Source organism: Mirounga angustirostris, unplaced genomic scaffold (genome assembly GCF_029215605.1).
Source record: "Mirounga angustirostris isolate CCGP_5_RB_7025 unplaced genomic scaffold, mMirAng1.0.hap1 SCAF_9, whole genome shotgun sequence".
Classification (NCBI taxonomy): Eukaryota; Metazoa; Chordata; class Mammalia; order Carnivora; family Phocidae; genus Mirounga; species Mirounga angustirostris.
The window spans coordinates 112,341,854-112,364,290 of record NW_026991717.1 but is presented as its reverse complement, the minus strand read 5'-3'; the positions used below and the strand labels follow the sequence as shown (position 1 = coordinate 112,364,290).

At 49.6% G+C, this 22,437-nt stretch overlaps 1 long non-coding RNA gene across 1 annotated transcript; it reads left to right on the top strand.

Moving 5' to 3' along the window:
• Window positions 1-3,214: 3,214 nt before the first annotated feature.
• On the top strand, window positions 3,215-21,743 carry LOC123840345 (uncharacterized). The gene is made up of 2 exons (XR_006789960.3): window positions 3,215-3,347; window positions 20,545-21,743. It is a non-coding gene; the product is annotated as an uncharacterized LOC123840345 (long non-coding RNA).
• The last annotated feature ends 694 nt before the right edge of the window (window positions 21,744-22,437 follow it).

Genomic DNA, 22,437 nt, shown 5'->3' with positions numbered 1-22,437 from the left:
GTTGCCAGCCTCCCTGAGGGATGGTTGACTTTGTTGCACTGTAATTAATCGCTGGCCCTCCTGTCTAACTCCCCTGCCAGAGTGACCCCCTCGGGAACTCCCGCTGCACCCCGCAGTAGTCGGCACTCAATAAACTGTCATGTGAGCGAAGAAATGAAGGAATGAGCTGGCGGCAGCTTGAGAAAAGGAAACAGAGATGCCTCCTTCCTGGGGAAACCGACCTCTGAGCACCTTATTTGGGGAGTCCTCTCCAGAGGTCGGCTTCAGGCACTGCTTCTCCCCCTCCTGCCCTCAGTGCAAGGAAATTCCTCAAGAGGCTGTACCACCTGCCCGGCTCCTCGAGGGATTTCTTCCTCGCCAATGGCTCGCTTGTGGCTTTTCTGGTCAGTCCAGCGCAGGGCTTGCACATGTGCTGGGGACTCATTGCCCGAGAAAGCCTGGGGATCTGGTGTGGGTTAAATCAGAGGAAGGACCTTACCCTGTGCAGTGAGATGAGAGAGCACACCCAGGGCTGCAGCAAGAACAGACAGGAAGGTGAGGCTCCCAGGTTTAGGGAGGATTCCTTTTTGGGGTGGGGGCGGGGGGGAATCACAAGGACAATTGATTGGGTTGAGGTTGGGTGGTGGGGGGGGGGCTCGGGGGGCTCGGCAGGGGTGGGGACTGAGGGAGTGAATGTATGGGGCTGGCAGTGGGAAGGGAAGGTGTGGGCGAGGTTTCACCGGGAGGGAAGAAGGGAACAGGAATGCGGGTGGCTCGGTGGTCCAGCCCTGCAGCAGCTGAATCTTCAGTCCTTGCAAGGATCTGCAGGGAAAGCTGGAAAAAGAAAATGAATTAAGGAAGCACAGGGGCCAGGATCTTGGTGGAGGGCACAGTAGCTTGGAAGTGCTAACTGGCGCAGAGGTTGCTGGACGCACAGGCGGAGAAGCAGGAAATGGACTTTAGGGCGAGGCCCATGCTGGGAATGGTTCTGGACATTCCCCATCTTCCTCACAACACAGCCTTTGGGGAGCCCGAGGGATCTGGGGCCCAGGGTAGGTCCCTGAGGGACCCTGGCCCCACACAGCTGAGCCTGTTTCCCCACCGGCCCCCACCCCACCCCTGGTAGTTTGGATACTAATAGCCCGGCACCCCAGGAGGGGGCGAACGGGGATCCATTTGTTTTTCCAGAGTTTGACCTCTGGGTAAAACTCTTCCCCCAAAATGTGCCGGTTTAAGTGAAAGCGATAAATCAGCCCCTTTGAAATGCAGAAGCAGCTTGGGGAAGCCCCCTTTGATATGCAATTTGGAAACGGGGCACTTAAAACCTGGGATAATTCTCCGTCCGGCTTTATTGGAAGCCGAGAAAGGGAAGAGGAGGAAACCCAGGGCCACTCATTAAGTCTGGGGCACTTGAAAGGCCTGGGGCAGGGGCCGAGCGGCCGCTAAGAGATCACGAAGGCACAGCGGCCCTGGGAAAAGCATCCCTGTCCCCGACCAACTCTAATCCCGGTTCCCACCCAGACAGATGAGACGCAGGGGGTTGGGGGGCGGTGGAGCGGAGGGGCGGGCGGCCTGGGAGAGGCTCCCGAGGATGGGGAGGCGGTTGCTGTGGAAACGGAGTCGGGGCGCCGCACAGGAGAAAGCCAAGGGCCAACCTGGCAATTTCCTGAAAGAAAAGCTGAGAATTCCAGAGTGTGTGTCTCACTCCCTAGGCAGCTCCTCTCTCAGAGACCTGGGGGTTGCAGCCCCTCCATGGGAGCCAGGCGGGATGGCTCGCCTGTGGTTGCCTCCGGGGCCCTGGTCTGGGCCCTTCATTAGAAACATCTGCTCGCCGTGGCTCTCCATGTCACAGAGCGGGCTGAGGGCTCCGTGCAATTTTCAGGCAGGGGTGGGGCTCTGGGGACAGGCGGCTTCCACCATCCCACTCCAGAAGGGAGGAAAGGCTGAGTGTGGGGACACAAGGCCCCGAGGCCACTTGGTGCCGCTGAGGTGACCCTGTGTCCTGGATTTCAGGATGGTTCCCACTGCTATCCCCACAGGTGACAAGTCCGTGTCTTGGATGGGTCAGGCAGAAGGCTCCGATGTGAAGCTGGGACAAGCAGCCGGGTAACCCTATAGTGGGATTCCCTAGAGCTTCCGAAGCGTAGCACCCATGGCTGCTGGCCAGTCCTGCCTCCTCCAAAGGGCCACTGGCACTGCCGTGGGCTGTGGGCGGGGATGTGCGGGAGACGGTTTGGTTGCTGCCCTCCCAGCCCTGCTCTGCCTGCTCTGTTTTCTGTTGTGTGTTGTTTTGTGCAGGGAGGTAGGTGGGTGGTGGAGGATGGGAGCTGAGAAATTAAAAACCTGACCCTTCAGAGCTTGGTCCTCCCATTTCAGACAGGCCAGGGCAGACAACAGCTGACAGGCTCTTGTCACCTCCTTCCCCCCGCCGACCTTGGGGTGCTGAATTCTGGGGAATGCATTCATCATGCAGCTGGGCTGGCCGCCCCACACAGGTCCTGCCTCAGTGGGCTGGGGGCGGGGGGTGCTTGCCTGCAGAGATGCTCAGGGTGAGCTTAGCAGCCAGTGACAGAGGCCTTTTCTGAGCCCTCAACACATCTCCCCAATCCCTCCCTCATTACGGGAATCTAGAACCCGTGTCCAGTTGAAGGAATTTCACCTTCCCCTTAGGCGCCAGCCCACCTTGGGCCACGCAGGGCCTCATGGGGCTGCCAGGATCTCCCCAAGCCTTTCCCTGTGTTAGAACAACATGCTTACAATTGCAGACCTACCCTAGGTCTCAGACATAGAGTCAACTAAATAAATCACAGAAATGACTCACTTTAAGCTCTTTTAACTCAGGGCAAGCTGAAAGCCCCTGAAAGGCACGAGCAAAGCAGGGATTTTTCTGTCTGCCACTCCTTACCCCTGAGAAATGGGAGGGAGGAGGGGCAAAGGACCAGGCGCAGCTCCCACAGAGCTTCTGCCCACCTCCAAGTTCCTGTCCTGCCCTTGGGGGTGGCCAAGAGGACGGAGGCTTCCCTGTACCGCTTTGTCATGCCTCTCTCTGCGCTAATCACCTTCAGTCTCTAGATTAAATTAAATTAAATGACTGGAGCATTTCAGCAGGGTCGAAGCAGCAGGAGCTGGGATAGACAAGCTAGCTCCATGGTCTTCTAGAAGCCCAGGGCAGAGGCACCATTTTGTTCTCGCTTCCTCCCCAACTGCAGGGAAGGAGGGGCTTGGGAAAGGCGGGTGGGGAGCCAGGCTCACAGAATGCCTGCTTGGAAGCAGAGCCAAGGGGGATTAAGAAATTCGGGCAGGCCAACTGGAGCTACAGTCCACTGAAGGCCCCACAGACAAAAGGACAGATGATGGAAAAAGAGGAGGTATGTGGGTCCAGAGAAAGGAAGGCAGGCGAGAAAAGGCAGACCACAGTGGCTGGGGGAAATGTCAGAACCAATCCCTGGTCAAAGGCCAAATTTGTATGGTCTGAGGTGTTGCTGGGAAAAAGAGCTGTGGTGGCAGTGGTGATGGTGGGCGGATGAGTGTGCCTGGCTTTGTGTGTGCAGGAGACGGGAGCCTGTGTGTGTACACACACATCCACACACACACGCACACACACACGCGCACACACACACACACGGCTATTGGGTAGGCGGGTGCCAGAAACTGCCGCATTCCTCCTAACCCCAAAGCCAGTCTCCTTTCCAAAATGCTTTCTCATTATTCGCAGGCACATTTTTCTCCACCACACTCGGCTCTTGTTTCTATATTTCTATATGCTTGCTGCCGTTGAGACTCTTCCCTGCTCTGTAATGCAACTGTAAAAACACCTGCATTTTATTAATGCTGCCTGGAGCCGGGCGGGCTGGGCCCCTCTGCGCTCGCCCCCTGCTCTCCTTCTCCACCGTGCTCAGTGAAGCACAGCACCAGCGTTAACCCTGTGTGGCTGGGTCTCTGTCCCGGACCCCTGGGTACCCGGAGGGGTGCAGACCCTGCAGAGGAGCTGGGGATCCCCTACGTCCCCGAGATGACGTGGCAGGAGCTCGGGGGCCTGCCCTGGCTCCATGCTTTCCTTGCCCTGGACCTTTGATCTGTTTCTCTTATCACTGCTCCTCAGTTTCTCTCTCCAGAATGTGAGAACACCATTTTGTCTTGAAAGGAATCCTGGCAGACTTCTAAGACAAACTCCTTAAGAAGCCTGGCCCTTTAAGTATCTACTCTGTCCTCTTGCCTCCAGGGGCCACTGAGACGGAACCATTCCAGAAAAAGAGCTGCTTTCCTCTTTAAAATATTTTAAATAAGGAAAGCATAAAGAAGAAAAATGCCCCGGAGCGCCTGGGTGGCTCAGTGGGTTAAGCAGCTCCCTTCGGCTCTGGTCATGATCCCAGCGTCCTGGGATCAAGTCCTGCGTAAGGCTCCCTGCTCAGCGGAGAGCCTGCTTCTCCCTCTCCCTCTGCCTGCCACTCCCCCTATTTGTGCTCTCTCTCTATCTCTCTGTCAAATAAATAAAAATCTTTAAAAAAAAAGAAGAAGAAAAATGCCCCATAATCCTACCACCCTGGGAGTCCTGTTAACATTTCTTTTAATGCAATACATGCACATGACTAAAAAAAAGCATAGAAGGTATCACATGAAACTTAAGTTTTTCTCCCTCAAACCACAGTCGTTCCTCCCAAAGCTAGTAATTCTTAACAGTTTATGTATCCTTCCAGGGAAAGAATTTGGGTATATACTGACATCTTTTTTTTTTTTTTAATTAAAAATAAGTCTGGAATTCTTGCCATATCAGCACATGGAGACACCCTTCATTCTTTTTAATGGTTGCATATTAATTCGTGGTGTGGCTGCACCATGGTTTACTTAACCAGTCTCCGAGTAACGGGCTCAGAGGCTGCTTCCGGTTTAGAATCTTACAAACACTGTTGTAGTGAGGATCTTCGGACATCTGCCTTGGGTGGACATATATGAGGATATCTGCAGGGAAATTCCTATAAGTGCAATGGCTGGATCAAAGGACATGTTCATTTAGCATTTGTCTACTCTTTTTAAAAAAAAGTTGTTTTTTTTTTCCCTGCCCTTCTCCATTTTTTTTCTATCAGGCAAACTCCCAGTCATCTGTTTATTAGAATCCAGCTCAAATTTCTTCTCTTCTGTGAAGCCTTCCCTGACTGATCCAGGAGCCTGCTGACTTCCCCTTCCATGCTTCCTTAGCTTTCTTACTTAAGCCTTATCATAGCTCAATTTTCTAAAGTGTTTGTTCTCCATACAGGATTGCAATATGAGCACACTGACATCTCTCTTGAGGCCTTTTTTTTTTTTTTTAAGATTTTATTTATTTATTTGAGATAGAGCACAAGCGGGGTGGGGGTGGGGAGCGGCAGAGGGAGAGGGAGAAGCAGGCTCTCCACTGAGCAGGGAGCCCAATGTGGGGCTCAATCCCAGAACCCTGGGATCATGACCTGAGCTGAAGGCAGACTCTTAACGGACTGAGCCACCCTGGTGCCCCTGCTTTTGTCTTTTTAAAAATTTTCCTTGTGCAGTTCCTCTCCTGGGTATAGTCCAAAGAGTTGAAAGCAGGGACTTGAGCAGATATTTGTACATCCATGTTCAGAGTAGCATTATTCACAATAGCCAGAAAGTAGAAACAACCCAAATGTCCATGACAGGTGGATAGATAAAATGTGGTACAGTAGTCTCCCTTATCTGCTGTTTTGTTATCCCCGGTTTCGGTGATCTGTGGTCCATTGTCTGGAAATGCATGATCCTCCTGATGTATCTTCGGAGGGTCAATAGTAGCCTAACACTACCTCTCGGCGCCTACGTCATTCCCCTCACTTCTTCTCATCACATAGGCATTTTATCACTTCACATCATCACAAAAAGCGTGAGTATAGTAGAGTAAGATCTGAGAGAGAAACCATAGTCACAAATTTTATTAGAGTATATTGTTATAATTGTTCTATTTTAATTTAATTTAATTTAATTTTTTTAAAAAAGATTTTATTTATTTATTTGAGAGAGAGAATGAGAGAGAGAGCACACGAGAGGGGGGAAGGTCAGAGGGAGAAGCAGACTCCCCGCTGAGCAGGGAGCCCGATGTGGGACTCGATCCCGGGACTCCAGGATCATGACCTGAGCCGAAGGCAGTCGTTTAACCAACTGAGCCACCCAGGCGCCCTGTTCTATTTTAATTTTAGTTGTTATTAATCTTTTACTATCCTTACTTTATAAATTAAACTTTATCATAGGTATGTATGTATAGGGAAAAACATACTATGTATAGGGTTCAGTGCTATCTGTGTTTTCAGGCATCCATTGGGGGTTTTAGAATGTATCCCTTGTGGATGGATATATATAACAGGAGCCCTAAAAGGAATGAAATTAGACACATGCTACAACATGGATGAACCTTGAAGGTATTATGCTACGTGAAATAAGCCAGTCGCACAAAAAGGACAAATATTGGCTGATTCCACTAATATGAGGTACAAAGCCTAGTCAAATTCACAGAGACAGAGAGTGGTATGGCGGCTGCCAGAGGCTGGGGAGTGAGAGAATGGGGGGTTAATGTTTAATGAGCACAGAGCTTCAGTTTGAGGAGATGAAAAGTTCCGCAGATGGATGGCGCTGATGGATGCTCAGAATGTACCTCATGCCGCTGACCCGCACGCTTAAACATGGAAGTTGGCAAATGTCACGTTATGCATATTTCACCACCATGAAAAAATCGTACCATGTCATAGACTCAAAGTTGTTTGCAAGCTCTCTCCATGGGTCAACGTTACCATCCCCTTACTTCAAGGCAATGCTGACCCATCCAGGATGGGAGAGTACTTATCCTATTTTCAGATATTTCCGGGGAAGGGAGCCCATTACGTTATTAGGCAATCTTTTCCAGTGTCTCAAAACCCCAGACATTCTTGGTACCAGACCTTTGCTGCTGCACCTGAAGTTAATTTTTTCTTGGTCAGTAAGTGCTTTGTCAGGCTACTGACTCTTCACACACTCAGAGGCTCTGGTTACTTCCCCCGCCCAACCCCCACCCAGTGTCTGGGCCAAGGGCACCAAGTAACAGGCTCGTGGGTGGACTTTAAGGGCCTCATGAAACTCCCTTGCATCTCACTAGTATACTGGATGGAAGGAGCCCACCCATCTCTCACCTTATTTGAGATGCAGTTTGCGGGGTACTAGAGCTTTTCTCTCTCTCTTGGTTCTCGCCTCTGCACCCTTCTGTTGAAGGTCTTTTGCTGACAGGGTGGAGCCCCCCCAAAGACCAGGGGCAGAATGGGTGACTCATTTCAGTAAGCCCCTTAGACTCTCCTTTGACCAGAGACCACACGGCCCCTTAATGAGCTGATTGGAAGGGGTACTTGGCTGGTGTGTTCTTCACGGCCTGGAAGATGCTGACCTTGTCAGCTTAGAGACATCAAAGGGCTAATGAGGGAAAAATAGGGGCTGAGAGAGACACCATCACCTGGGTGCCTGTTGACTGCAGGCTTGCAAGGCCCTGACGTGGCTGAGAAATGTTGTCAGGAACTCGGAGGAAGTGGGGCCTTCTCTGTTGTGAGGACCTACTCCCAACCCCCTTCTGGGGCACAGGAAGGGGAGGGGGCGAAGCTAAATGGCAGCCCCGCGCTCAGTGGCTCAGAAGTCACTGCTACCACAAAGGGAAATCCGTGTGGGGGTGGGCACTTCCAGAGACCTCACTCACCTGCAATTCGGGGGCTGAGAACATCACCCCTGTCTTCCTGTGCCAGACCTGTCAGCCTCGGCACATTAGTCAACGGTCTTGGGGTGGTGCTGGCATTTCTGATTTCAACTCATGGTTTATATGAAGGACCTGGCCTCAAGAAGAGGCTGACCTCTGAGGAAGACAACAGCCCTCATAGGTCCTTCAACTAGAGTGGAGATGAGGAAGGAGAGTCCCCGCGGGTCAGCCCAGTACCTGGGGTTTCATATGAACTAGACGCTGCACACTGACATTCCTGGAGTTTGTGCATGATAAGCTGGTCTCCGTCCTTTACGTTTCCCAATAAGCTGGAATGTGGAACAGAGTGAATTCCAGATGCTCTGGTAGAATTTTCATTATATTCAGGTGGCTCAAGGGCTATCCTCTACCTATAAGCATTTTGGAAATGCTAGTATTCGTATTTGGTTGTTTTTGTTTCTTTCCTTAAAATCACAGTGTGTGTGTTTATTTGTTGTTGTATTTATTCCTGTCACACCCTCCCCGCCACCCCCAGACCACCCACCCAAGGAGCTGGTTTCAGGAATCACAGTCATGTGCTGCAGAAGGTGTGGGAAAGGTTGCCGGGTCTCACATGAAGAAAAGGATTATATCTGTGTTATTCACCACTGAAGTCCCAGGACCTTGCACGTTGCAGGCATATAGAGGCTCTGATTCATAGCTGATAAATCTTACAGAGAGGAGTTTACTTGAGCTGCCTGATATTCCACAGCAGATCAGCAACGAAACCAGGAGGAGAATCTCCTCTTTCGACCCAAAGGCGAGTTCTCTGCAGGAAGCCATGCCCGTCTCTTTATAAGCGTCCTGGGGATGGCTTTAGGTGTCAAGTAGCTCTCCCAGGGGAAGCAGTGGACAGGGTGGAGTCTTGAAGCTCAGGCCTGGCTTTGGGACTGTGCCTCTGACAGGATGGGCAGGGCTCAAGGGCCTTGAAGGCCCTTCCTGCGGCAACCGGCAGGGGTATTGGCTTGGTCCTTGGGCTGGAGTTGCCAAATAGCTGAAGTTTAGGATGCTGATCACTGGAGGTGCTCCTGGAAAGGGTCTTCTTGCAGCCTGGCCCTTGGAGCTGAGGCAGGGCTGGGCCCTCTCCTCTAGGACAGGCTCCAGAGAGCCCAGAACAAAAGGGATCGTGCATCGGCCTTGTTCCTTCCCTTAGGGCTCTGCTCTGTTTCTTAAGGAGAAGTCTCCTTCCCCATGGACAACTCTGACTGGAGCAGAATGTGAGCAGGAGGGAAATTGTCTTTCCAGGAGTGCTCTGTGCTTGGATTGACCATCCTTTGTGTCCCAGGACTGAGAGCATGGGCCAGAGGCAGGAGCTGAGCCAGGCTTTAGAACACCTTTGTTTGCTGTGCGTCGCTTTCGGAAAGCCAACCAGGACCACACCTGAGACTGTGGGCAGCTCTGGTCCTTCCCTAGCTCCTGTTCTTCAGACTTCCCCAGAGTCAGATGTCCTTCCACGCAAACTCTTGTTCAATCTGTGGCCTGAACAGCCTGAGGCCTGAGATGATGGTGGTTTTGCTGAGGCCATCTGAATGCTCAGTTGCTGGCCGGCCTCATGCCACCTCGCAGATCTGGTGTGGCTGCCACAGGCTTCCTATGGGACAATTAGCTCACCCACTTAAAGTCCATCGAAGGACTGGGTCAATGTTCTGGTCCCCTTTCTGTTCATGTGCCCTGTCATCCCACCACCCTCTCCCACTGCTGTGCCCCCGCTGCCCCCCCCCGCCCCCCCGCCGCCGCCACCTCTTGTCACCAGAGCCCGCAGGGATCCTGACACCTGGAACACCTCGCAGAGCCAGCCTTTCTCAAGACGAGCTCCATTGCTGTGAGGAGTCTGAAGGCGTTTTCTTTTAAGGATAAGTTGGGAGAGGGTCAGGGCGTGCTGAGAAGTTACGCCTGTTTCTTCTTTCCTTTCCTTTCCCCCCCCTGGGGCTGACAGACCAGATTTTTTCTTTTTTACAGTACATTTTGGCAAGCCCCATTTTTTTCTGACAGAAAAAAAAATAACAGGCATATTTTGGGCGATTACTCAACTGGGGTCCTTTGTGACAGGATATGCAGCTGCGTGACTAATGGAGCTGGCTTTCTCCTGGCTTCCTTCCCCTTTCAGAGCTCTTGTTTACTGCCCTATACACCCCCCCCAAAAACCATAAGCTACAGATTTTTATATAAAAAAATGCCTTGTGAGATACTCAAAAGCAATAAATCCTTTGGATATTCCATTTCTAGGGCTGCAAACTCCCCACCCTCTCCCACTTTTTCTTTTCAAATGCTTAAGCTCTTGACTCACGACATGTGAATCTTCTTCTCCCACCCCCACATCCCTGCTTTCTTCTCAACATATGTCTAGCAGATCGTGTGTGTGAGTGTGTGTGTATGTTTGTGGCAGGGGGGCTGGGGGGAAGCAAGATGGGAACCATATTTTTGATGCTTAACTCAGCAATTGCTAAAGGAAGGAATAATGACTTCCAGGGGCCTCGGGACCTTTTTTCCAAGGCCTGTGTGTTTCCATAATCTATGACAATTTTGTGGTGTAAGCAAAAGTTATTACAAAACATAGAACTAGCCTAATGAGGAAGGGTATGTTCTAAACAGGGAGGGACTGTCTCTTTATAGAGGAAATCCAAATTTTGCCTGGCTTTGGAATTGAGAATCCTTGGGCTTCCCATAGAGCTTTTGGAAGAGATTCTCTCCAGCTTGTGGTGTTCAACAACTGGAACTGGCCTTCTAGTTTTTCTCGAGATCAAACAGCCTTTTATTTCAAAAAGTGGCCTGTGGATGGGAAAAACGAACTAGCTAGTCAGGTTTGATAGAGACAGATTTGTGTAGATGAGATACATGATCTGTGGCCACTTAATGAGTTTGAGCCTCAGTTGGGATCTGGAGTAGGTCGTTTAACAACTGTAGGTCTCAGTTGCTCTCATGTGAAAATTAGGATAGTGTCCCCTCCCCCTAGGTGGCTGGCAGGAAAAGTGAGATGACAGAAGTCCAAGGCACAGGAAGGAACTGTAAAGAATTCAGTGACGCTTCTTCATCCAAAGGGCCGCTCAAACTTTAAGCAGGGGAGAGAGGCTTGTTCCACAAGAACTCACGATGAATGGGACAGAGGCTATTTATACAGCGACCCGGGACACGATCTACGGGGGTGTTTCTGAAACTGGTATTGCCTCCAAGTTTGGAAGTCCCTAGTGCTCTTCCACATGGGTCTCAGAATCCTAACTTCGATCACGTACCTTTCCTATTTAGGAAACTTTCATCAAACCCAGACAAAGGCACCACTAACCCATCTCACCTACCTTTTCTGTGACTAGCTCATCCTTTGCCCACACGCTGCTCCAGAGACGTGAACACTGACTGCAATTTACTCTAGCCCTCAGCCCAACATTTTCCCCGATGTTGCTTGGAGGCCCCCTCCTTCTAGTCCTCTTCCCGTTGCTTTCTGGTAAACCTTGCTCATTTGTCATTTCCTATAAGAGGTCACCTAAAATTTAGCTTTTCCTAGAGTCTACACTGATTAAGGACACCTTCAGGGGATACCCCGAACCCTCCAGCAAACCCTAGCAACTATCTTTCTTACTCTCCAGAGCTCAAGTCTAATGTCCTTGGTGAAGGCATTTGACTTGATTGCACCACAGGGTAAACTGAGGTACCAGCCAGGGAACCAACTGGCCAGGGATAACATACCAAGTCCTTGACACAGACAGGAATAGAAACCCCACATCCTGATTCCAGTTTGCCTGGAGTTTAAAGAGGCACCTTAGCTTGGATATCCCAGAATAGTTTCTCCCAGGCTGACCAGCTGTAAAGTGATATGTTGCAAGGGTTATTTTTTGCCTTGGCTTAACTCTTAAAAAAACACCCCAAACTTCCTAAAATCGGCCTAAGAAAATCCATTTCTCACAAAGTCGTTTGCTTGCCAAGTATAAACCCAGTATATTACATCATGGACGCCTTTGGACCTCACTCTCAGCTTACAACGACACTCAGGTATCTGAATTAAATTCAGAAATCACAGTTTATTGAAGGAAACAGATCATTAAGTCACTCCACTGGACTGCCGTTGACACTGCTTATTTGGAGAAGCTGAATGTTGAATAATGTTCTCTTGATTTAGGTGGACCTGGACGAGCGGGAGTTACTCAACAAATGGTGTGGCTATCCCATGGCATGAGGCCTGTGGGGGCTCACAGGAAGAGGGGAAGGGACAGCGGTATGCTGGAGCTGCCTTGCATTGGCTGATTGTTAAATTTTCAGGAATTCTGTGAGCCGGTTGTTAAACACAGCCATTATGAAAATGAAACTATATAAACCTACAATTGAATACATTATATTAAAAACAGCAATAATAAGTACTAAAAACAGATCACATCCTAATTACTTGGCTTCAGTTTACTATTCTCTATGCTTGTGAGTTACATGTCTCTTACATCCATATGGTGGGGATACCATACAGTCGTATGCTGCTGTGCATCTCTTCCCAACTCCACATTCAGTAATCTCACATTGGGTGGTTTGAAACCAGCCATGGTGAGAATATTTATGCCACAGAAATTGGCAAACTCTACAAATCGGGGCTTGATTTATGGTTTTGTTGGTTGCCTAGACTTAAGAAAGTGATAGCGAAAATACTAACAAGGTAGATGAAATATAAAGTGTGTCAGGTCTGTAGCCGTGACATTGTGAATAACACAAGGAATTGAGCTGATATTCTCCCAGTATCCAAAAATAACGATCCAATCCAGCGGTTGCTCCTGTCATTGACAAATGAGTGAGATACGTCTTGGTTGTTTCGCTGCTGTCTTACTTATTATTGTAAATGAAATTATCAACCAACAGTCATGTGAGTGGTACACTTGGAAAGCTGATTGTTAGCCATCCCCTCCTGGAGAGGAGGTCTGCCGACTGCTCTCTTGGGGTCCCAGAGGGAAGACCACTGTGGAATACCTGCAGCTCAGTGGTAAGGAGCATGGCTGAGGGACAGCTGTGGAAGAGGAAGGACTTAGTCCTGGGAAGACACCAACACAGACGATCCAGTGTAGAGCCAGCAGCCAGAGATGAGCCCATTGGAACAGGAATGTGGAAAATGTACTAGACTGGCTAAGTTGAAATGTACCACTGGATACTGACAAGGTTAGATGGTAGAAAAGCCACATGACTTCTACATTCAAGGTGAGGGTTAACACTGTATATTCACAGTGCTTTAAAGTTCTCAAGGCCTTTTTGATCCATGAGCTCATGTGACCACCGGGACAGAACCATGAGGTAGATGGGTAAGTTAGCTATTAGCCCCGTACCCATTTTACAGATGGGAAACCGAGGCAATGGGTGGCTACGTAGTTCAACCAAGATTACTCTCTCCACATAAATGGCTAAGCTGGTGCTTGATGAAGAAACAGAAATAGGACAGACTCTGGGGTCTGACACATCTGGGTTAAAAATCCAACCTTGTTATTTATGTAACTTTGGTAAAGTTACTTTGCCATTTATTTATTTATTTATTTATTTATTTATTTATTTATTTATAAAGATTTTATTTATTTATTTAACAGAGAGAGACACAGCGAGAGAGGGAACACAAGCAGGGGGAGTGGGAGAGGGATAAGCAGGTTCCCCACTGAGCAGGGAGCCCAACTCGGGGCTTGATCCCAGGACACTGGCATCATGACCTGAGCCGAAGGCAGATGCTTAACGACTGAGCCACCCAGGTGCCTCTACTTTACCTTTTAAAATCTTTTTTTTTTTAAGTTACAAAATGGGGACAACAATGCCTAGTTGTCACAAGTATGCAGTGAGGGTTGGTTTAAATGAGATAAAAGGTATAAAGGAACTGGGACTTAGGACACTGTCAATAAATGTTAATTTCCTTCTCCCTCCTATCATGATGTTTTAAAATTATTTATATTTGATTGTGAAATGCCGTATATGACTCATGCAGCTAACATTTATTTTTCTAATTATAATCTTTAGGTTTCAGTAAAATTATTCTGCACAGTTTTGGCGGAAACTAATTAGAGGAGGAGGGGGCCGAGGCAGGAAGGAGAGGGGGTGGGCCTGCAGAGAGCCAGCCCAGAGTCCAGATTTCATAAAGGGCTCCTTCACTCACTGGTCATGGGAGAGAATCCACACGCACTGTCACGTTCAGCAAGGCCTTTCTGTACACCAGGACCTAGAGCTCCAGATGGCCTGCCCCTTCCTGGACCTAGGCAGAAGTGGGGAGGCCCAGTCTCTTAGCCCTCTGTCCCCTGAAACACTCATAGCCTCACCACCATGCCTTGTCTTGGGGCAAGACCAACCCCACAGGAGGCAGAGGCCTCAGGCCATTCCTCATCTGGCCAGAGAGGCAGTCCGCACACCCACTGGGACTCCTGTCCCTTCGGCCCAGATTTATCTTTCTTCTTAGCACTTGTCTCTCTATGCTGTGCTATGTAACTTATAAAACTGTATACTCCATGAGGGCGGGGCTTTTGTTGATTTCATTTGGGACCTAGACAGGGACAGGGATCATGGAAAACTCTCACTTAAATAGTTACCCAAAGAAAAGAGTAAAATGGGTCATCACCCCACTCCCCAGTTTTTTCTTTTTCAAACAATAGTCCATTCTTTGATGGAGTTCAGTGGACTCAGATATGGCTCAGGCGTCATGAGTGTAAACTGTGGTGGTGGAGGGTGTTGTCAGAGATCTGAGGCAGAACCCCAGGAAGAGATGGGGGACCTTGAGGATGCTCCGCTGACTGTCCCATAGGGACTGAACGAGGCAATGAAGCTCTGTGGTTAAGAGCCTGTTGGTTAAAATCTGGCCCCTATCACTTATTAGCTATGTAATCTTGGGCAAGTTATTTTCTCTTTCTGAGTCTCATTTTTCTTATCTGTAAAATGTGGATAAAAATATCCATAAGGTTATGACATGGATTAATGAGATGAAACATGGTGCGTGCTTAGCACAGAGCCAGGCATGGAGAAAGGGAGCGATATCCTTCACATTGCAAAGGAGGTGACAGAGGGGGTTTGTGCAGGGTAGATGAGCACGGCTGGGGGAGCTGGGAGAAGCCAGACATGCTCAAAGCCTCGGCTTCTGCAGACACAGCCAAAGCCCAATCAGCCTGGCATGGGGCGCTGCAAAGGGGCTTTGGAACAACAATACGGACCCAGGGGGACCTGGCTGAGGCTTCGGAGTTGCCACCATCACAGCCTAGCCCGACCCAGAGGCTGCTGGCATGACTCCGGTGACTTCGCCTACGTACGGCGTCTAACACAGCTTTCTGTCCTTGGGCAAAATAAGCATAAATGTACCTCAGCCCATGGGAGAGTGTGTAAGGGGAAGGATACCAAGGCTGACGCCGTGCCCATGAATAAAGGACACAGGGATTCATGCAAGGCACAGAGTTGAGGACAATGGGGTTTAGAGCAGTAAGGAGGAGGAATAGGGCAAATGGGGAGGGCAGCCTCATTTTCCTTGTACAAGTCAGTCACGGTGTCATTCTGAAAGGTGGGTATTCTGGGGGCATTGAGGGCAGGGGGCATGGTGAAAGGGCAGGAGAAGACACATCAAGGACAGGAAGTGACATGTATGAAGGGGTCAAGTTCATGTGAAGAGGACTGGGCCGGGGGAAGCAGGGCAAGCTCTAAGTCTATGCAGTGTCTGGACAGGCCCGGATACACCCATCACTAGGCAAACAGACTGTCCCCGAATGGGCTCCCTTGGGCCAGCCTGATTTAGGCCCGAAAGTCCCTCTTGGGCTTGGTATTTTAAATGCCACGGGTGCTCGAGACCGTATGGTACACGGGAAGATAGAACTGGAATAGGGGCCAGGAGATGTAGTTCGAGGTTCCCGAAATGTCATTTTCTAGCTTCGACCTTGAGCCTCAGTTTCCTCATCTGGGACACATGGAGGACCACGCCTGGCTCCTCCACCTGGTCCTCACTGTCAGGGTTGAATGAGGTGAAGCATTGAAAAGTACACAGTCCGTCTCCCAGGCCTATCTGTTACGAACCCCTGGGGCCTTTGGTTCTGGGTGCTCCTCAGACCACTCACTTCAGCAAGCCCACCTGGCTGGTGCGGCACCGTGAAGAGAGCAGAACTGCCCCAGTTGGTTCTGACCTCCTGCTGGCCTGCCTGCGAGTGGAGACAGTCCCTGGGTCCTGGGCGGAGGGGCTTGTCTGTCAGTCAATGCAGCTCAGGCGCTAAGCGCATAAATGATGCCTGCAAAGCACTCTGGGCTCTTTGCTGGAAAGCCACTGGAGTGAGACAAAGGAGGCCTCCCTCTCTGCATTCCTCAGCAAGGGCCCCCCTGCGCCTCCCTCGTCCTAGAAGCGGCCGTGCAGGTGTGGACGAGTGCACTTCCCTGGACGCTGGTTCTACCCCCGGTAGCGTGCAGCGCAGGTGCACATTCCTCTCTCCTGCCCTCCCTCTGCAGCTGTGGGCATGCCCCCCCCTCCCTAAGCTCCCGGGGTCTCAGTGTCTAGCGCTACCAAGTAGGAGCCATAGATACTCTAAACCTCCTGCCTGCTGGGAAACCTTCCAAAAGCTATTATGGAAGTTTTAGATTCTCTGGGACCTCTATGGGCCAGCCTGGGTTCCCATGCCAGAGGCAGCCGCTTCCCAGGTTCAAGTGCAGAGCCTTTGGTGTCCCCGACTGTTAGCTATGATGAGGGTGTAGAGCCAGCCTGCCGAGAGGGGACTCTGGCTTCTACTTACTAGCTGTGTGACCTGGGCCAATCGCTTTAACCTCTCTGTGCTGGTCTTCTCGTCTCTACAGGGAAGACTCGTGGTTGCATTTACCTCGGAGGCTGTTACAGCTGTAGTATGAGCTCATCCATTTGAGTTATGAGTTAACGCAGGAGTTAACACAAATGTATGACTTCATACCGTCCATGTCAAGTGCCTGGCACATAGTAAGGCTAATTATGTAAGTGATACACAATAATAACAATTACTATTGCCCATTTTCCACCCCAGTTATCATTCTGGTCCCATTTTCCCAACTTGCTCATCATAGCCTGAGGGCCTGGCCCTGTTTACCCTTGGTTTGCTACTACCATGAACACCCCAAGACTTGTGGAAGCAGTGGGTGGAAGAAAGGTTGCATAAAGGAGGATGGGATAGAGGATTGAGAAGAGAAGGCGACTAGGTTTAAGGGAGGGCCAGGGAGATGAGAAAGGCCTAGAAAGCAGGATGAGGGCATAATGCCTAGGCTAACCTCTCAGAGGCCTGATAGCCTGAGGCAGGAGCAGAGTGTCTGTGGAATTGCTCTCACATCTGGGGTGCCCCAGCACCTATGTTTTTGGCGAGTGAGGCCTCATCTTTGCGTTCCTTGCGTGGGGTGGGAACTCAGTAAATGGCATGTGAAAATTAGTGCGCTAACCAGTCGGTGTAGTAACCGTGGCTTCTGGGTCCCCGCCCTAGGCCTCTTCTTAGCACTTCTGTTACTGAGCTGGCCCGTCAGGGAAGCAGGAATTCCCTAGACACCCAAGCAAGCTGGGAGAATAGGGGTGCTCTCTCATGCTCATTTGCCTAGACTCTGTGCCACTTCCCTCTGTTCTTTTTCTTTTTCTTTTTCTTTCTTCTTTCTTTCTCTTTCTTTCTTCCTTTCTTTCTCTCTTCCTCCCTTTCTTGATTAGATTATTTATTTGGTAGGGAGGGGCAGAGGGAGAGGAAGAGAGAATCTCCAAGCAGACTCCACACTGAGCACAGAGCCCAATGTGGGGCTCCATCCTATGACCCTGAGATCACAACCTGAGCTGAAACCAAGAGTCAGAAGCTTAACTGACTGCACCACGTGGGCACAAGCCCCCTCCCCCATCATTTCTAACCCATCCCATGGCACCATCTTAGGTTTGTGCCAGATAAAGCCCGAAGACTTGAGATCTCCTCAAACTATATCTTGGAAAAGCAGGGCCCCAATGCAGATGTTTTTAGATCCCCCTCAAACTCCCTCTAGATGTTAATAATACCCCAATCCTGAAGCTACGATCTTAAGGAAGGGGGCAGGAAAGGCCCGCCTTGTTTAACTGCTGCTTTTCTTCCTCTCTCTCCTCTGTTTTTCTTCCTGGCCTGGAAGAGCTTTCTACATCCCTTCCCACCTGGAGGAAACTTCCTCGGGCTACCTGCTGTCTTTTCTGCACCATGACATACAGTAAAGTCCCATTATTAGATTTCCTGACTTTGTTCTTGTTATGTAAAAGGAAGATTTTAGAATTGAGGAACCCTCTTTCCAGAAAGCCTCTAGCAACTCAAAAAAAGTCAACGTGGACCTTCCAGGCTGAGCAGCGGCCCATAGTCCCAGGTGGTGTCCCCTTGGCAAGAAGAAGCCATCTCGAGAGATGACTCACAAAGGAGAGGAAAATACAGTGGTTTAAGATGTTCACTGGTATTATCCCAGCATATCGAGGAAAGACACCGTATCATGATACTATTTCTGTGTAATTTGACATATCATTTTATGCTTACATGTACATATTTAAAATAAATGGGAAGGCCATATGGTCAGTCTTTCCTGCATGGTGGCAATAGACATGATTTTCACTTCTTTCTTTTGGCTCAAGTGTATTTTCTACAATTAATAAGTTACCTTAGAGTAAAAATTAAAAGACAAAATGGGTGATTTCTGACATTTGATGTGAAATTTTATATGAAACACAAAAATATATATATTTCATAAATAAATATGTAAGAATATATGTGAACAAATGTTTTATATGTAAAAAATTCTATATACCTCTTCATTTATATAATTAAATATTATATAATATATAATATGCAATATAATATATATTATCTATTGGTATATAGGTGACTATTCATAGAGAAATACTGGAAGGAAATTCAACAAAAACTTTCAACAGTTTTCCAGTTGTAGTTTTCTGTATTTCCCAAGTTTTTGTTTTTGTTTTTGTTTTTGTTTTGCATGGAGCATTGGTTACTTTTGTAATCTGAAGGAAAAAAAAAAGCTGTGTGTGTATGTGTTTCACACTTCAGTGAAAACAAAAGTTGTCAATACTTTCAGATCATTATTTCTGTGTGTGCTGGTAAGGTTATCTGCTTTTCTCAGCATGAAAACAGGCACAACTTTTTTCCTGTTCGGTAGCGTTACCACAGGATTTGATGTTTCCATTTGGCTAGACATGACTTGTTCATAGAACTGGTCAGCATGGTTAGGCAGACTGCGGATTAGCATCTAGGTTTGTTTACAAACAGCAAAAACCCCACATGGTAGAGAATGTTCTGGACTTAATTTCCATGCACGAGGAGCTCTGTTTTGTAGGTGTTGCCTGTCTGGAGGGGATGGATGGGAGATTAATCAGAAACACTGTTCACCGTCCAAAAAAGTGAAAGGTGAAAGACGTCCAAAGGGGGATGGCGAGACTGCATGGTGGCTGTCCAGGCCCCTGGGGAGAGCAACATGAAGGTCTCATGGTTAGTTTCCATCCATTATGACCTACGGGACTTCCCTGATGCTTGTGTAGCTGTTTGCCATTTGTCCTTTGGCTAGTACTTTCTAGATTGCTCGCAGAGAAAACACTGATTTCTCCATTTGTATTCTGGGGTGTATAAATAGCAAAGTTTTAGGTTCCCACCCTCTGTTTAGGGAGTGCTCCAGAGAAAGAAAGGTCTGAAATAGGTGGATCTAGACTGTCAGGAACCTCTGGGCCCAGATGGGTCCATCTGCAAACAAGGACTTAGTGTATCTCCTCCCAGTCCCGTTGCCCTCGGAATTCTCTGAGGGAACTTCCTCTCTGCTAGAATTTTGACATTCTCTGATGGAAGCTTGGTGTAATGGGAAATGTACTTTTGAGGCCTCAGAATGTTTTCCACTCTTCACCAATCAACCTTCCACAAAGCAGTTTTTAAATCCTTCCCTAGCACTAGTAAGGATTGAGAAACAATAGAGGTTTCATGCTCTTGTCCATATTGCATGGAAAGTTCCAGGGGCTATGGGAGGGAAGGATGGGGAGGAGAATAAAAACAGAACATCACGGTCTCAGGATGTCCAGCTTAAAATATTAGCCTCTGAAACTCACTCTTTCAAACATGTCACCAAGTCTGTAAATACCATTCTCCTCACCTGGGGTTGTAAAGCTAACATTGTTTAGCTCTCTGGCTTTGCATTTATGGTCTTGTTTGATTGCAGGACACTGTTCACCCAACCGCCACCTTCCATGGGCCTCTGTGGGATTCTAGGACCACCAGGGACTGCTTAGAAAGGGAAACTTGTTACACCATTGCCCCCAAGAAGGGACCACCTGGGCCCACACTCACAGCTAATGGAACATTTCTATAGTTCTTCCAAATTATACCTCTTTCTGATCACTTAACTATCTTTTTGGAAAACCAGTCACATCTGTAAGTATTGCCTAAGGCCCTACAGTGCTCAGAGCACTGGGGAGGCATCCTTGGGGCACACATTCTGGGATAAGGTTGGGGGACACACAGACCCAGGGAGACAGAGGTCAATACATCTGAAATGAAGAACATATGCGATAGTCTTCAGTAAAGAGGTAAACTTTATTTGTGCGTGCAGTAGACAAAAAGAGCCACGAGTGGAGAAGGAGCGGCCATGGGGGCTCCAGGCTTCCCAGAAGTGTGGCCGAGGGTTGGGGGGAGAGCGGAGGGCAGGGCTGGAGCTGGATCTCTGAAGATGGGCAACATCTAGATAGATATTGTAAGCAAAGAGAATGGAAGGAGCAGGATACGGGGCGGGTCTGTAGTTCTGGCCGAGGTGGAGTTCGTCGGGGAAGGCATGGTAGAGCAGACCAGAAGAGCGGTAGCATGGGGCTCCATCATGGAGGGCTTGCAACACTTCTTTTTCACTCTAAGTTCTCGTGTGCTCTTTTCCAGATAAAGACATGTTGCCGGCAACGACCTGTCCAAAAATCTGACATTTGCTCCAGACCTCTTCCTCTTGTCTCCTCCCTCGTACTCACCCACTAATAAGCCCCCAAGCCCGGACCAGCCCGGGACAGGTGGTTTGCCCTGTTATCCTGGGTGCCTCATGGACAGTCCAGGCAGCTTTTCCTCTGCAGGGAGCTTCATTCTGCCAACAGAGCTGGACTGGGAAGAGGCTGGATCAGGGGTTTGGGCTGTGTCTCCACAGGCTACCAACTTGGGAGGGCCGGTGGCGGACGCCAGGAGCTGCCGGCTGGTATCAGAGAGCAATCCGGTAGCCACTGAAGAAACCCTCATCCTCAGGGTCTGTGAGGCCACAGACACCTTCTTGGCTTGGCTTGCCTTGGCTGGGAGCATTTCCGGCAGAGAAGAGCGGGAAATGGATGGGTGGTGAGAGGGAGGAAAGGGCCTTCAGGGCTGAAATGAGATATTTGTGAACCCCTATCTGCAAACAGACAAGTGCTGGCCTTGGACGATGCTGCTGGCAGATGTGACTCAGGGGCCACTGTGGCCTGGAGAACTCCAGCGGGAGATGAGTGTGGAACAGACCTGTCAGTGCAGCTCTGCACGTGAAGGGGAAGAGTAAAATGAGCTAGGAAGGCGAGGTGGAATGTGTAATGAGACAGAAGATGTGAGGGCTCAGGATGGGAGAGGGAAAGCCGTTGCTGGGGATTGCTGGGGATGGGCCACTCTCAGGGATGGGAGCCATGGTAAAGCGGTTCTTGGACCCTTTCCACGTCTGTGCTCCTGGCCTATTGCCTTCTACATGGATTCATGAGACCAAGAAGCAAAAGTAAAGGAAGAAGGGCTTCTCAGCAGAAATGCCCCACAAACAAAGCCTTACGGCCATGAGCAGAGCTGCAGCAGGGGAGGGGGCACACTTGCAACGCCTCCCTGCCTCAGAACCATGACTTTCTCACTCAAAGACTGTCCATCTGTCCATCCATTCCGCCAAGCCCCAGAACCCCATGCTGGTTTCCCTTGGAAGAGCCCCAGCTCCTGGAGCGGCCACGGCAACAGCAGGCCCATGGACTGCTCCAATCCCCAACTTCCCATCGCAGGCAAGGGTCGGCCTGGTCGGTGGAAGTTAAAATAACACACTGGCTGTTTATGAGCAAGAGCCCTCAATAAAGTCATCGGTTGGTTCTCTAGGCAGCGTGTCTAATCTTCTCTGGCTGCCTTTCTGGGCCTGCGGCTCCTGATCTATTTTGGTCTTTCTCTTCTTTGACTCATTCTGGGACTTCCGTGCCATAAATCTGAGCCCCCTCCAGTGCCTGGTCCCACCAGCAGGCAGACAATTCAGAATTAGCTGTGGTCATGGTTGTCCAAACTGACAGGCAGGGAAACTGAGGCACAGCAGGCTCCAGGACCTTGTCTTGTCTCCCACCGCGACCCAAGAGCACAGCTGCCAGCAAAACCCAGGGTTCTGGCTGGGACTTTCCCACTGGAGTTCGTAGGGAAGGCTGGGGCCCCGTGAACGGCTATAAAGCTCTTATTGGGCCACACTTGGTGCAAATCCCAGGGATGGGTGGCAAATGGGACTGCAGTGTGTGTGTGTGTGTGTGTGTGTGCACCTCTCAGGCTTGATGGTGGTGTTTGAAATCATCCCCATTCCTGGAATTTGACAAGCACAGTACAGAGAAGGACCAGAAAACCCAAAATAGTGGGGAAGAGAGAACAAAGAACCTTCCCAAAGCCATGGTTCAAGCTGTGGGCAAAATATCTTCCTGTTTCTCATGCAAAGCCCCTGCTGCTGAGCCCAAGGGGCTGGATGGGCTGTTTTGGCCAGTCCAAGGTCAAGGCTAAACTCCGGACTCCAATCTCTCCCGCTGCCCCAGGCCTCCC